General features: G+C 46.1%; 2 long non-coding RNA genes across 2 annotated transcripts; both read left to right on the top strand.

Moving 5' to 3' along the window:
- Positions 1-36: 36 nt before the first annotated feature.
- LOC147572543 (uncharacterized) lies at positions 37-6,231 on the top strand. Its single transcript, XR_015246348.1, has 2 exons — positions 37-238; positions 2,104-6,231. It is a non-coding gene; the product is annotated as an uncharacterized LOC147572543 (long non-coding RNA).
- A 40-nt stretch (positions 6,232-6,271) lies between these two features.
- On the top strand, positions 6,272-11,882 carry LOC147572542 (uncharacterized). Its single transcript, XR_015245882.1, has 2 exons — positions 6,272-8,269; positions 8,560-11,882. It is a non-coding gene; the product is annotated as an uncharacterized LOC147572542 (long non-coding RNA).
- Positions 11,883-15,099: the final 3,217 nt, after the last annotated feature.

The raw sequence follows: 15,099 nt of genomic DNA, 5'->3' as shown, positions 1-15,099 counted from the left end.
TGGCGCGAAGCCCCGCGGAGCTGCCCTCCCGCCGCCCCCACCCCGCCCGAGCCCCAGACCCGGGGCGGCCGGACGGCGCAGGCAGGAGATGCCAGTTCTGCCTCTGCGGACCCACTGTGCGCCTCTCTGCTGCTGCTGTTGCTGCTGCTATTGAGAGCACGTGCCCGGACCTGTCGGAGGGGTTTTCCTGTCGGCCAGATGAGAGGTTGCAGATGTGAGCCGAGAGATCAGACTCCCGGTAAACTTGTGCCCCGAGTAAATGGAGGAGAGGCAGGGGAAGTCTTACATTCGCATGTTCCGGTGGCAAGGGGTAAGGGACACATTGGGGCGCCAGAGTAAGACAGGCCTGAGCTCTGATCTTGCCCCTTCCACTTACTGGCTGAGCCCCTGGTCTAGACACCTAGCCCTTCTGGGTCTCAGGCTCTGCATCTGTTAAAGGGGTATAATCCACAGGGATGTTGTGGGGGTTAAAATGAGATCCTATAGGACCCGTAAGCCCTCAGCAGTGGCCACCATATGACAGATATTCAACTGTTAACTCCTTCGTCCAAGGGCTCTTGTCCCTTCAGCTTTCTCCCACCTTCCCGGCTCCCCAAAGGAGAACACCCCACCCCACCCCCAGAAGCAGCAGTTCTGAAAAGTGGGTGCCTCCTCTGGGACTTTTCTCTGGGCCTCTAGGCTTCAGGATGACAGGTACAGGCTCAGGCCACTCAGAGCCGCCCCTGGAGCAGTTACTACTGGGTATGGCACCTTCACCCAGTTCCCAGCCCTCCCTGAGTGCCTGCTACAGGCATTGCACAGGGCAGAGAAGCTCACTCCCTGCAGAGCTGCCTCCTCCACCAGAGGAGAGCCTTCACCTCTTTCTTGGACTCAGGGATAGCCCAGAAACCCAATGCCTTGAACAGAGAAGGAAGTCCCCAGGGGCCCTAGGCCCTCAAGCCGGTTCCATCCCCCACAGCCCTGCCCTCCGTGGGGGGGGGGGGGGGGGGGGGGAGGGGGGCACAGAGCACTGCCCTCTGTTTGGGAACCTGTGGACCTGGGTTTGGAGGAACAGGAAGAATCTAAGAGGCTGATGTTCCCAGGAAGGGAAGAGTGACAAAGAAGTGAGAGCCTCCAGGAGACAAGATCTTCTAGTTTGCAGTTTCTTGTAGCTTGTTCACTATATTTCTAAGTCAGAGGGAAACCGAGGGCTGTTGCTATCTCCCATTCTCCAGGGCTCGGTGACATTATTTGCACTGAGTGCAGACCGAATGAACTACACTCAGGTCTTGGGTATACATTTCACTGTGATTGTGTATGTTCTGTGGGTGTGACCCTGTGTAACTTTCTACAGCTCTCTTGGGCTCTAGAGTGTTCTCTGAGAAGGAAGTACTACAGCCTCCTTCTGCCCATAGCAGTTAATGGGGGCGGGGGCAGGTCCTGGAGGCAGCTGGTCACCCTTCACCCCAAGTCACCTACAGATGCAGCTGCCAGCCTGGACTGGTGGCAGGGGCTCAGACCCTCAAAGGCTTCATTTAAAGTTCCAGGATGGCTGAATCAACTCTCATCTAGGAATAAAATCAAGCATCTTATAATCCAGAAGAAACATTTTTCCCCTGGCCAGCCCCTTCATATAAACAGGGCCCTCCTCGGGGCACCTGGGTGGCTCAGTGGGTTAAGCATCTGACTTCGGCTCAGGTCATGATCTCATGGTTCATGGGTTTGAGCCCCGTGTCGGGCTTTGTGCTGACAGCTCAGAGCCTGGAGCCTGTTTCGGATTCTGTGTCTCCCTCTCTCTGCCCCTCCCCCACTCATGCTCTGTCTCTCTCTCTCTCAAAAATAAATAAACATTAAAAACGACGACAACAACAACAACAACAACAAACAGGGCCCTCCAGGATTGGGAAATCTACAAGCACCCAACCAGTGTTTCTTGCAGATTGAGCCATCCCCATCTGACCCAACCAAGATGTAGGAGGAAAAACCAGGAGAATTCCTGGCCATCCCTGCACTGAGCAAGCAAGAGATCAGCAGGCACATTAAATAGCAGAACTACAGTGTCAGGGACCATGGGCTTGCTGCCCAAAGGTGGTGGTCTCATGGGATTATCCTCTCTCCCTTTAGCTCCCGAGATCCTGGAGAGAGAAGCTTTGGAGTCTTGCCCAAGATTTTGCAAAAGGGCAAACGCCTGCATGTCCTTCTTTGGCCTGGATTTGTCCTCTCTGGAGTCGTGGGCCTGTTGGTGGATTTCTCCAGTAATGACATGCCAGCCTGTGCTGTGCAGTGTCTGTAGAGAAAGACAGTGGTAACCGCAGGCACACTTGGGATTCTTCCAGAGGATTTTAAAGCACCTCGTAAATAGAGTGGCTATGTCATGTGTCATCCAAAGTGAAATGCTTTTAACAGTGACCAGTATAGTGATGATATTCATAATTACACGAAGGCAACAGGACTGTCCCAGGCAAACCAGGATATATGGTCGCCCTGCATGTTCACCCAAAGACCATGTCAGCGCACATGTCTTAGAGCTGTTTAGGCAGAGCTGGAGGTAAAGGAAGCCAAGAAGGCCCTGCCTCGTCTACTGTTTCTGCAGAACCTCGCACCTTTTGGTTGTCACCCTCCCTGTTGCCAACCATTTGGGCTTGGGCTTGGGTAGCTCATTTGCAGGTAAAGAAGACTCAGGGAATCAGGCAGGACTTTGGGATCGAGGTGAATCAAAGGTGTGCTGGGGGTCACCAACCATGCAAACAGGCATAAGCCCAACGTTGAAATCACACAAAAGGCCAGTAAACACCATCGACACTTGGGACATCACACGTGCTGAAATTGTTAGGGCAGAGATACTCATTCTGGCTGACCTCAGTTATGTAACTGTGCCCTGATCGGCTCTGCCCAGCCAGTAGCACCCAAATCTGCAGAGATAATACAGTCAGAGTTCATCACCAAGAGATTCTCTGCTGGGGGTTCTAGAAGGAGATTGGGCACACACAGTGGGGCTTGATTTCTTCTCTGAACTCTCAAAAATGTCTCAACTCTTCAGTATCCTCACTAGGCACTCTACCCCCCAGTGCCTCTGGATTGGACAGCTGGCTACCGGACAGAAAGTAGGGCATTATATAGGCAGGCAAGAGGCTTCTCCAACTTCCAAACTCCTCTGCTGCTTTCTCTGACGACTTCTTCTCCTTCCTCTCTCATCTGCATCCTGAGGTCACATCTCACTCCCTTCTTGCTACAAAGTATTCCTTTTTCTCACTGATCCCAGGTGGGGAGGACATGAGTGTAGGACAGAGACTGACAGTGAAGGAATGTGGTTGGCTTAGCTCTCCCCATCACCCCGGAGAGCTTAGAGATCCAGGCTGGGCCACAGATTTCTCATTTGTCCATCCATCCCTCCATCCAGCCATCTATTTACCCTTCCAGCTATCCATCCATCCGGCAGACATTTATTAAAGTCCTACTCTGTGCTGGTCATGTACTGTAGGTGCTGGGAATATGGGTAAGAGTATTACTTGGATCCTGACCTCAAACCGTTCGTAATCTCGTGGGTAAACTAATATCAGGGCCCTTGTCTTTCAGAGGCACAAGGGAAGGGGTGTAGAGGACAGTGTGTAGACAAAGGATGAATGCTTAATTCTCTTTTTGTGAAGAAGGGCACTGGGGCAAGAAAGTTTTTTCTTTTCTTTTCTTTCTTTCTTTCTTCCTTTTTTTTTTTTTTTTTTGAGAGAGAGAGGGCACTAGTGGGTCAGGGACAGAGGGAGAGGGAAGGAGAATCCCAAGCAGGCTCCATGCCCAGTATGCACCCAACGTGGGACTCAATCCTACGACCGTGAGGTCATGACCTGAGCCAAAATCAGGAGCTGGGCACTCAGCCAACTGAGCCACCCACGTGCCCCGAGAAAGTTTTCTTAGAGCAAGTGAGATAGGAATGCAGTTCTGAGGGGCGCCTGGGTGGCTCGGTCAGTTAAGCATCTGACTTCAGCTCAGGTCATGATCTCGCGGTTTGTGAGTTCGAGCCCTGCGTCGGGCTCTGTGCTGACAGCTCGGAGCCTGGAGGCTGCTTCCAATTCTGTGTCTCCCTCGCTCTCTGCCCCTCCCCTGCTCATGCTCTGTCTCTGTCTCTGTCTCTCTCTCTCAAAAATAGGTGAACATTAATAATAATCACACCTAATTATTGAGCACGGACTGCACGTCAGACACTTTACACCATCGTCTCCATTAATCTTCACGGTAACTGAAGACGTAAGGACTATTTTTTTAACATTCATTTTTTTTTATTGTTACTTTAGAAAGAGAGTGTGCACAAGAGCGGGGAAAAGGAGCAGAGGGGGAGGGGGAGAATCTTAAGCAGGCTTCACACTCAGTGCGGAGCCTGATGCAGGCTCCAGCCCAAGACCCTGGGGTCATGACCTGAGCTGAATTCAAGTGTCAGATGCTCAACCGACCGAGCCTCCCAGGTGCCCCCCATAAGGACTATTTTTACCCCCTCTTTTGCATGTGAGGTAACCACTTAGCAGCAACTAAGAGGCTGTCGCTATAATCTAGATCTGTTTTCTTCCTCTGTGACATGAGAGGGCAGACTACCCCCATGCTCTCAGAAGTTCCCCCTGGACTCCCCTGAGAGCAGAGGGGTGGCCGTGTCCCTCTGGAGGAACTCAGGATAGTGGCAACATCAGCCCACTCCCAGGTCTCTGAAGTTTATCATAAAAGTTTATTTAAATTTGCATTCTCCTTCACAAATCTCTGTTTTAATAAAAAGATAATGTTGGGGGCACCTGGGTGGCTCGGTCCGTTAAGCATCCGACTCCGGCTCAGATTATGATCTCACAGCTTGTGGGTTCAAGCCCCACATCAGGCTCTCCATTGTCAGTGTGGAGCCTGCTTCAGATCCACTGGCCCTCTCTCTCTCTGCCCCTCCCCTGCTGGATCTCTCTCCCTCGCGCGCTCTCTCTCTCAAAATAAATAAATAAACTTAAAAAAAATGTTTTCTCAAAGATAATGTTGAAAATTATTGAACACTAAGAGAAAGGGGAGTTCTCGGGAAGTGTGTCTTTCTCATTGTGTCACTCCAGGAGCCCCTGGCAGGCCTCTGTGGACCCCTGGGGCCAGTAAGGGGCACCCAGGCTCTTTGCAGTTCTGGATTTCCCTGGATCTTTCTGGATCTGGCTCTACACTGCTGAGCCTGTGACAAAGCAAGTCAAAAAGGAGCTGTGGTGGGGCACCTGGCTGACTCGGTCAGTAGAACATGCAGCTCTTTTTTTTTTTAAGCTTTTTAAAAAAAAAATATTTATTTTTGAGAGAGAGAGAGAGAGAGAGAGAGTAAGCAGAGGAAGGGCAGGGAAAGAGGGAGAAAGAATCCCAAGCAGGGTCCGCCTGTCAGCATAGAGCCTGGCTTGAGGCTCAAACTCATGAACCGTGAGATCATGACCTGAGCTGAAATCAAGAGTAGGGCACTTAACCCATTGAGCCACCCAGGTGCCCCAAGCACACAACTCTTGATCTTGGGATCATGAGTTTGAGCCCCACTTTGGATGTAGAGATTACTTTAAAAAGGGGGTGCTGTGGAATGAGGTCTGGCTGTCCTGACCTGGGCTCTCTGCCTCTGTATTCATGTTTCCCAAGGAGGAGCCCTTCGAATCTCTCAGGGTTTGCAAGAGAAATGAGCCTGATGGCCAAAGGCAAAAGGCCAAAAAGTCTGCAAGAGAATTTCATGAAGATAAAGTGCTTGGAGGCGAGAAAAAGGGAAATCCATCTGGAAAGGATTAGAGGGGATATTACAGAGGGCTCCCGCTTAGGAAGTTTGTTCTGATTTTCAAGCTGACATTAACACTGTGAAGCACAAAGAATGTTACAGGGGATGGGGTGCTTGGGTGGCTCAGTCGGTTCAACATCTGACTCTTGATTTTGGCTCAGGTCGTGATCTCACGGTTTGTGGGATCGAGTCCCTACTCAGGCTCTGCAACTGATAGCACACGGCCTGCTTGGGATTTTCTCTCTGCCCCTCCCAAACTTGCACTCTCTCTCTCTTAAAATAAATAAATAAACATTAAAAAAAAAAAAAAAAAAGAGGGGCACCTGGGTAGCTCAGTGGGTTAAGCATCCGACTTCAGCTCAGGTCGTGATCTCCTGGTTCGTGAATTTAAACCCCACGTCAGGCTCTGTGCTGGACAGCTCAGCTTGCTTCGGATTCTGTGTCTCCCTCTCTCTCTGTCCTGCCCTGCTCGTTCTCTGTCTCTCAAAAATAAATAGACATTTTTTTAAAAATTAAAAAAAAAAAAAAAAAAAGAATGTTCCAGGGAAGCTTGGAAGGTGATTCAGAAACTTTTTCAGGGGAGGCTCAGTGTCAGGTTCTCAAGAGTAAATAAATGTGGAACAGGCTGAAAAACTTATAAAATGGGGCGCGGGCAGGGACAAACAGGAGGGGCTGAGAGGGAAAGGGGAAAGAGGGCTCCCAGTGCCCCTGTGTAGGCTACTGCTATCCTGAGTCTGACAGGCTCTAGGGAGAAGTGCAGCCATGGCCTGGGCTGAAGGCTCCGGAGAAGTTTCTCTGAAAGACTCAGCTCCAATCACCAGCTGTCCTTTGCTCCTAATCAGTTTTGTTTTCCTCTTTCTTTAAAACCTGTTTTCACTGTTATCCTGTCTGGGACCACTTCAGCTGCTCCAGCCCTCTCTATGGCTATCTGGCCAGACAGCAGTGATTTAAAACAGTAAAGTAGACTGGAAATAACCAGACTTTAGGCAATACCTTTGACTGCTCTGTTCCATCAGGATCAATACGAAATTAGACTCTGAAACAGAAGAAAGGATTGGCTAACTTTTGGAGTCATCAGTCGAAAGACAAGTTCAAGGGGCGCCTGCCTGCCTGGGTGTCTGACTCTTGGTTTAGGCTAGGGTCAGGATCTCATGGTTCATAGGTTTGTGGGTCCGAGTCCCGCATCGAGCCCCATGCTCAGAGCATGGAGTCTGCTTGGGGTTTTCTCTCTCTCTCTGTCCCTCCCACCAGCCCCCTCAAAATAAATAAATACACTTTAAAAACAAGGACAAGCTCAAGAGACACAGAGTTTACTAGACAAGAAGTTCTCAGAGGGAAGGTATTGTAGCTTATTCTCCTTTTTAGCTCACTCAGTGCCTTACATGGAGCAAATGCTTTTAATATTTTATGAATGCATGCACCAAGTAAATTCACTTCATAGTTTGGAAGGTAAGAACCAGGAGCAAGGCTGCCATCTGCTGGTGAATTTGTGAAAGACACTTATCAGGGGTCTTTGTAACCTAAGTGGCCCTTTATTCTGTAACCTTAAGAAAACCTCCAACCTGGGGGTGCCTGGCTGGCTCAGTCCCTAGAGGCTGTGACCCTTGATCTCAGGGTGGTGAGTTCAAGCCCCACATTTGTCATGGAGCCTACTCACAAGAAGTTAAAAGAAAACCCCCAACAATCCTTTTCTCACCAACATCGCCTGATACTTAAATTCTTCTGCCTCTCACTCAAGACATCTCAGCTTCCTAGTAGAGAAACCAAAAATATCCTGAGACGCTAGTCAGAGAAAAAAGCCTTTGCAGGTAGAGGAAGCTATTTTGCAACTCAGGACACTTCTCTCCATTGGCAAACGTTCACTCTCCAAGATGCATTTCCCCATCACCCATCCAGAGGATGTAAGCACCAGTGCTGGCCAAGGTGCCAGGAGTATATGAATCAGGACTTTACAGGAAGAGGTGAGACGAAGTGTGCACCTGCGTGTGGTATGGGAGACTGCACAGGCCAAGAGCATTGGGAGCTCAGGACAGGAAGACTCCACTGCAGCAGTCAGGAAGGCTTTACAGGAGCTGAACATATGGTAGTGAACTTGGCCATAAAGGGTGGCTAGGCCCTTGACATGTAAAGATGGAAGGTGTTCCAGTTATCTATTGCTGGGTAACAAATCACCCCAAACTGAGTAGCTTAAAGCAACAACAGTTATTTTTACCTCTCATGGTTCTGGGTTTTACTGAGCTCAGTCACATAGCTCTTGCTTCGGATCTCTCGTGTGATTACAATCTGATGATAGCTGGCCAGAGTCATCATGGAGACTTCCTTCTTCACATGGCTGGCAACAGATGTATCTTGTCTTGTTACAGTTAGCCTACAGAAGCCCTGCCTGTAGGCAATCCATGAGGTCAGGACTCTCTCACAGCATGGCAACTGCATAAGGGCAAGCATCCCCAGAGGGAACCGGGAGGAAGTTGCCTTGCCTTCTGTAACCTAGCCTCCGAAGGCACATAGCAGAACTTCCCCCATACTCTTCCAGTTGAGACAGTCACAAGGCCCCACCCATTTTCTTTTTTTTTTTTTTTTTTAATAGGAGAAATGCAGATTTCTGGACCCTATTCCAGATCAAACCTACATTTTCCAACGTTTATTTATTTTGGGGACAGAGAGAGACAGAGCATGAACGGGGGAGGGGCAGAGAGAGAGGGAGACACAGAATCGGAAACAGGCTCCAGGCTCCGAGCCATCAGCCCAGAGCCCGACGCGGGGCTCGAACTCACGGACCGCGAGATCGTGACCTGGGTGAAGTCGGACGCTTAACCGACTGCGCCACCCAGGCGCCCCTACCCCACCCATTTTCAAGGAAAGGGGACGCGGACCCCTCCTCTTGATGTGTGAGTGGCAGATTTCTGGAGGAGCAGGTAGGATAGGAAACATTATCGCGGCCCTTTTTGGAAAGCACAGTTTGCCACAAGCAGGATGGTCATTCCAGGTGGATACCTGCATTGGCGGCACCTGAGGAGATGCATTTTTCTAAGAGGGAAGGCAATTTCACAGCCTGGGCATTGCTAAGAGAAAACATGAGGTTTTGGAAATATTCACTGTTACCATCTTTACTAAGAATCATGAAACGCGTTTCTCTGAAAAGGAGACTCAGAGAAAGGGGGAGATGTATACTGAACTCTCAAGGTGGGGGTGGCGGGAGGCTGAGATGGATGGCCAGCTCCAGCTGCCCGAGACAGTGGAGTGGTGGTCATTGAGGGAGCCCACTATGTGAGGTTCTATCAAGACTGATTCTTAGAAGGGTAAAAACGTTCTGGTGTCACTACAAGAAGTGGCCGGGAATCCCCAGAGGATATGTCCAAGTGAAGTCTTTGAGAGCAGCAGTGGGCAGGGCCAGAACCAGTAAGTAACAATTAATAGGAAGCTATAGTGTAGCCAGAGAGATAAGATGTGCACACGTCAGCATGGTAGCTATCAGTTTTGGTGCGACACAGAAGCAGGGAGCAGTCTTCATGCCAGAACAGGAGCTAGGTCAGAGATAAAATACAGCCCTATGGTTATAAAGCAGGTGACATTGAGATGAATAGGGAGTGAGATCAAGGACCACAGCAGAACTTGAGGGCCCAAGGCCTTTGGTGGGACCAGGGCCCGAATGCTCCGAACACTGTATCAACCACCAGCCTTATAGGAAAAGATGGACGAACGTGGTTTAAAGGCTGGATGAGCCAGGAATGGTGAGATTCAGGCTTGGCTGTCTGGGAATTAGGGGGTTCGTTCACTTAGCAGCTGCTGGATGTCTCATAATGTGCTTCTAGTGACACAGTGTTTGGGCCCTGAGAGCTGAAGGGGAGGGAGACTTTGGCTTTTGCATATTCCATGACCTGACCATATCAATAATCACATTAAATCTAAAAGGTATAAACACCTCATTTAAAGGCAGGGATTGTCAGATTGGACTTTCTGAAGATTTTATTCATTTATTTTTGAAGGAATCTCTATATCCGGTGTGGGGCTTGAACTGACGACCCCCAAATCAAGAGTCATATGTTCTCTGACTGAGCCAGCCAGGCAGCTCCAAGATTGGATTTTTTTAAAAGTAAGACTCAACTATCTGCTATCTACAAGAAATTAACTTTAAACATAAAAACATAAGGGCTCCTGGGTGACTCAGTTGGTTAAGCATCCAACTTTAGCTCAGGTCATGATCTCATGGTCCGTGAGTTCAAGCCCCACATAGGGCTCTGTGCTGACAGCTCAGAGCCTTAGCTTGCTTCAGATTGTGTCTCCCTCTCTCTGCCCTCTGCTCACACACACTCTCTCTCTCTCAAAAGTAAATAAACATTAAAAAATTTTTTAATTCATATAAAAACATTAATAAAAGAATAGGAAAGAAAATACTATGCTAACACTAATCAAATAAAGTTAGAGTTGCTATATTAATACCAGACAAATTGATTTCAGAGAAAAGAATATTATCAGAGATAAAGAGAATCATTTCATAAAGACAGAAGAATCACTTCCTCAAGAGGGTGTAATGCTCCTCAATGTTGGTGCACCTTAACCACCAAACAGAGGAAGGAGATTGTACTCCCTGGGAAATGAACAAAACAAAACAAAAAATATCAAACTTAGGTTTCCACTGCTATTTTATACAAAAGTTACAGAGAACAGTTAAATTTTATGTAACATATAAAGAAGGAGAAGGGGCGCCTGGGTGGCTCAATTGGTTAAGCATCTGACTTTTGATTTCAGCTCAGGTCATGATCTCACAGGTCGTGAGTTCAAGTTCAGAGTCAGACTCCATACTGACACATGGGGCCTGCCTGGGATTCTGTCTCCTCTCTCTGACCCTCCCCCACTTGTTCTCTCTCTCTCTCTCTCTCTCTCTCTCAAAATGAATAAACAAACTTTTAAAAATAAATGAATAAAATAAAGAAGCAGAAAACTGTGACCCATAACCATAAGAGACCTTCGGTTGACCTAGTTATGGGAATTAGCAGACAATGACTTTAAAATTACTATCATCGATGTGTTGAAGAATTTAAAAGAAAAAAATAGGTAGGATGAGTGAAGTGATAGGGTATTTCAAGAGAAACAGAAATTCCAAGAAAGAGCTAAATGCAAATTGTAGAATTAAAAAATACAGTATCTGAAAATAAAAATGTACTAGATGGGCTTAACAACAAATTGGACACTGCAGAAAAAAAAAATTAGTGATTTGAATAAAGGCCAATTGAAATACCCAAATTAAAGCAAAAAAAAAAGAAAAAAATGTTTGGAAATCATTAAGAGAGCATTCACAAGCTGTAGGACAATAGCAAGTTGTCTAATATATATATGATTGGAGTTCTCTAAGGAGAGGAAAGAAACAGTGGGTAGAACAAAATACTTAAAAGAAATAGTGAATGAATTTTTTTAAAGTTTATTTATTTGCAGAGAGAGAGCAAGTGCGTGCATGTGTGCTTGAGCAGGGGAGGGGCAGAGAGAGAGGGAATCCCAAGTGGGCTCCTTCCCATGAACCATGAGATCAAGAGCCAAAATTAAGATTCAGAGGCTTAACCAACTGAGCCACGCAGGCGCCGCAAAATAGCGTATGAGATTTTGATGAAAAAATACAAATCCACAAGTCCAAGATGTGTAACTAAGCACAAGCAGGATAAATACAAAGAAAACCATACTCGGCACATCAAATTGCCAAAAAACAAAGATAAAGAGAAAAATCTTAAAAACAACCACAGCAGGGCAAAAATAATTCATTGCACCAGTGGGAGCAATGAAAAATATGAAAGCTGTTTTTCATCAGAGAGAATACCATTCACTGATAAATAAACAAAATGTGCTATATTCATACAATGAAGTACTATTCAACAATAAAAAGAAATGAGCTACTTATATATACTAAAATATGAATGAACTTGGGGGCACCTGGGTGGCTCAGTTGGTTGAGTGTCTGACTTCGGCGAAAGTCATGATCTCAAGGTTCATGAGTTCGAGCCCCACATCGGGCTCTGTGCTGACAGCATGGGGCCTGCTTCTGCTCCTCTGTCTCCCTCTCTCTGCCCCTCACCCCTCTCAAAAATAAACATTCAAAAAAATAAAATATGAGTGAACTTTAAAAACATTCTAGGTGAAAAGGGACAAGATGCAAAAGACCACATATTATATGATACCGTTTAATGTCTAGAAAAGGCAAGTCTGTGGAGACAGAAGGTACATTAGTGGTTGCTTGTGGTTCGAGTAAGAACTAGGACTGACTACAAACGGGTTCATAGGAGGATTGCTTTGGGGTGTTGGAAATGTTCTAAAATGAGACTGGTGATAGTTACACAATTCTTTAAATTTACTAAAAATCATTGAACTGTACACTTACACTGTGTGGATTTTATGATATGTAAATTCTATCTCAATAGAGCTATTGAAAAGGTAGTGAAAGAGAGAAGCCACAAATTTGAAAAGGATAAATGAAAAGCATATAACTGAAGTGGGATTGTTAGCCACAATATGTAAAGAGTAATTATAAATCAAGGAAAAAAGATGAACAATATAGTTGAAAAAAGATTAGGAGATGGGAATAGAAGGCAATCTTAACGACCAATAAACATATGAAAAAGTACTCAATCTTATGAATGGTGAAATGCAAATTAAAATCATAATGAGCAGGGCATCTGGGTGGCTCAGTCATTAAGTGGTTAAACCTCCATCTCTTCATTTCAGCTCAGGTTATGTTCCCAGGGTTGTGGGCCTGATTCCTGTGTCATTAAGATTCTTTCTCTCCCTCTCCCTCTGCCCCTCCCCTGTTGGCTCTCTCTCTCTCTCTCTCTCAAAATTAAATTAAATTAAATTTAAAAAATCAAATCAAATCAAATCACAATGACCTACAATCTTGCATTTCTCTGGTTGTCCAAAAAAAAAAAAAAAAAAAAACCAAAATCTAACCATCCAAGTGTTACCATAAATGTGGTAAACTTAAAGACATCCAGACCGTCAACCATGTGGGTAGATTCCTGAAGAAACACAAATGTGCACGATAAGATGTGTAGAAGAATTTCTGTAGCAATACAACTGTGCTATAGTGGCAAAAAGCTGGAAATAAGAGAATTGCTAAGTTGTAGTATAGTGGCACAATGGAAAATTACACAGCAGTGGAAATGAATAAATTAAAGCTATATGAATTAACGTAGATGAACCTTACGATGTAATGTTGTGTCAAAAGGAAAGTTGTGGAAGAATGTGCGCAATATGACTCCATTCATATAATCAAAATATGCAAAGCACACATAGTGTTTGAGGTGGTAAAAGTGTAAAGATATGCACAGAAATGATTAACAGCAAGTTCAGAATAGTATTTCCTCTGTGGGGAGAGAGAAATACCATAGAGGAGGAGCTGAAATTATATTTGTACTGCTTTCTTTCTTAAACTGTATGGTATTTATGGATGGAATGGTTAAATTTTATATGTCAACTTGACTGGACCGTGGGGTGCCCAGGTATATGGCCAATATTATTCTGGGTGTTTCTGTGAGGGTGTTTTGGGAGGAGATTAACATTTAAATCAGTAGACTTCAGTAAATCAAATTGCCTTTCCTAATGTAGGTGGGCCTCATCCAATCAGTTGACCCTCCCTAGAATAAAAGAACATTCCTCCTTCCCGATTGCCTTTGAACCAGGACATCAGTTTCTTCCTGGGTCTCAAGCCTACTGGCCTTTGGACTAGTATACCATCAGCTCACCTGGGTCTCAGGCTTTCAAACTTAGATTGGAAGTAAACCATTGGCTCTCCTGGGTCTCCAGCTTACCAACCCGCTTTGCAGATCTTAGGACTTGTCAGCCTCCATAAGTGCCTGAGCCAGTTCCTTAGAATGAATGAATGAATGAATGAATGAATGAATGAATGAATATCCTATTGGTACTGTTTCTCTAGGGAAACTCGACTACAACAGGAATGTTTGTTAAACTATTTTCCATACATCTATTATGTCTAAAATATTTCAAAATAAAAATTTAAAGACAGAAAGAAAGAAAGAAAAGAAAGAAAGAAAGAAAGAAAGAAAGAAAGAAAGAAAGAAAGAAAGAAAGAAAGAAGGAAAGAAAGAATGAGTTGTTAAGATGTCAGGTGCTATAGAGGTCAAGTAACATGAGAACTGGAAAACACCCATTAGACTTAGCTTTTGAAGCCGATGATTGCCTTTGCTGGAGCGGTTTGGGCACTGTGTTCAGAGTGGAGGTCTGACAATGATTGGTGTTGGAGAGACAAGGAGTACACGCACCCTATGAAGTGAAGGACAGCACTGGGCCTGTTGCTGGACGGGGGTGCAGGGTAGAGGAAGGGGTTTGGGAATGAGTGACTTCAGTTCTCCCTGGGGCTGCCATACTAATTCTGTTGGAATTCTCAGCGTGCTGGTGCTCCTTTGGCTCCTGTGACTATTCCAGTAAAGATTCTGGAAGACTTGGATTTTGTCTCTAGGGTGTCCAAACTGATTCCTAAAATAACTTAACCACAGATGCAAATATCCTAGATGTCAGCTTTCTTAGCAGTGGTTTTCCAAAGAGCGTAATACTAAGCTCTTTCCATGGAAAGAAAGACATTAAAGCCATGATTATCACACTGTTAGCCCCAGGTCTAAGTGGGGGAATGTCAGACTCACAATAAATTAAGCTAAAAGTTCAGGAAGGCTCTGCACTGGAATAAGAAAGAGAGAGAGGGAGAGGTTTTTCTTTTCTATTTTCCTTCCCACCCCCCCCCGTTGAGTGGTTGAATTTGGCTAATGGAGTGTTGCTAATGGTTTCCGAATTTAGGTTCTCAGGGATCTGCAGCAGGGAGTTGTTCCAAGCCACAGGGGCTGAAGGGACACACTAGTCTGTCTCACTCCTCCCAGAAACTCAGTCTGGGTTTTACTCTAATTTCTTGGTTTCATCAGAGGAGCTCCAGATGAGGAGAGATTCTGCCCTGGGGTATTTCTCCCTACCCCTCCCAGACAGATTGCAAGCTTTTTCCAATACTCCATTCTCCCCGGGGCTTTCCCTGGTTGCTGCAGAGAGAAACCCGCCAGCAGGGGTCAGAAGTGTCTCACATCTGGCCTGGAGCCGCTGGCCACATGTGCTGTTTGTCCTGGCATCGCCAGGGATCATGGGGAACTGGAGAACTCCTTCTTGCTAATGCCTTGGCATCATTGTGAGCGTCACCGGCTCACGGTTCCTTTCCCTGAATGTGTAGTATGATGGGGAAATGGAAGGTATGTTCATTCAAAGACTGAAGTGGGTGTGGGGGTATAATCCAGACATCAGCAATGCCAATTCGCCATCTGGTTTTCTACCAGGTTTTTATGTGTATTGGCACGTGCCATGCACTCTGTAGGTCTGGATGTCAGAGGACG

This window comes from Puma concolor, chromosome E4 (genome assembly GCF_028749965.1).
Source record: "Puma concolor isolate L17-30 chromosome E4, mPumCon1.1.hap2, whole genome shotgun sequence".
Lineage (NCBI taxonomy): Eukaryota > Metazoa > Chordata > Mammalia > Carnivora > Felidae > Puma > Puma concolor.
This window is presented reverse-complemented; position numbering and strand designations above follow the sequence as displayed.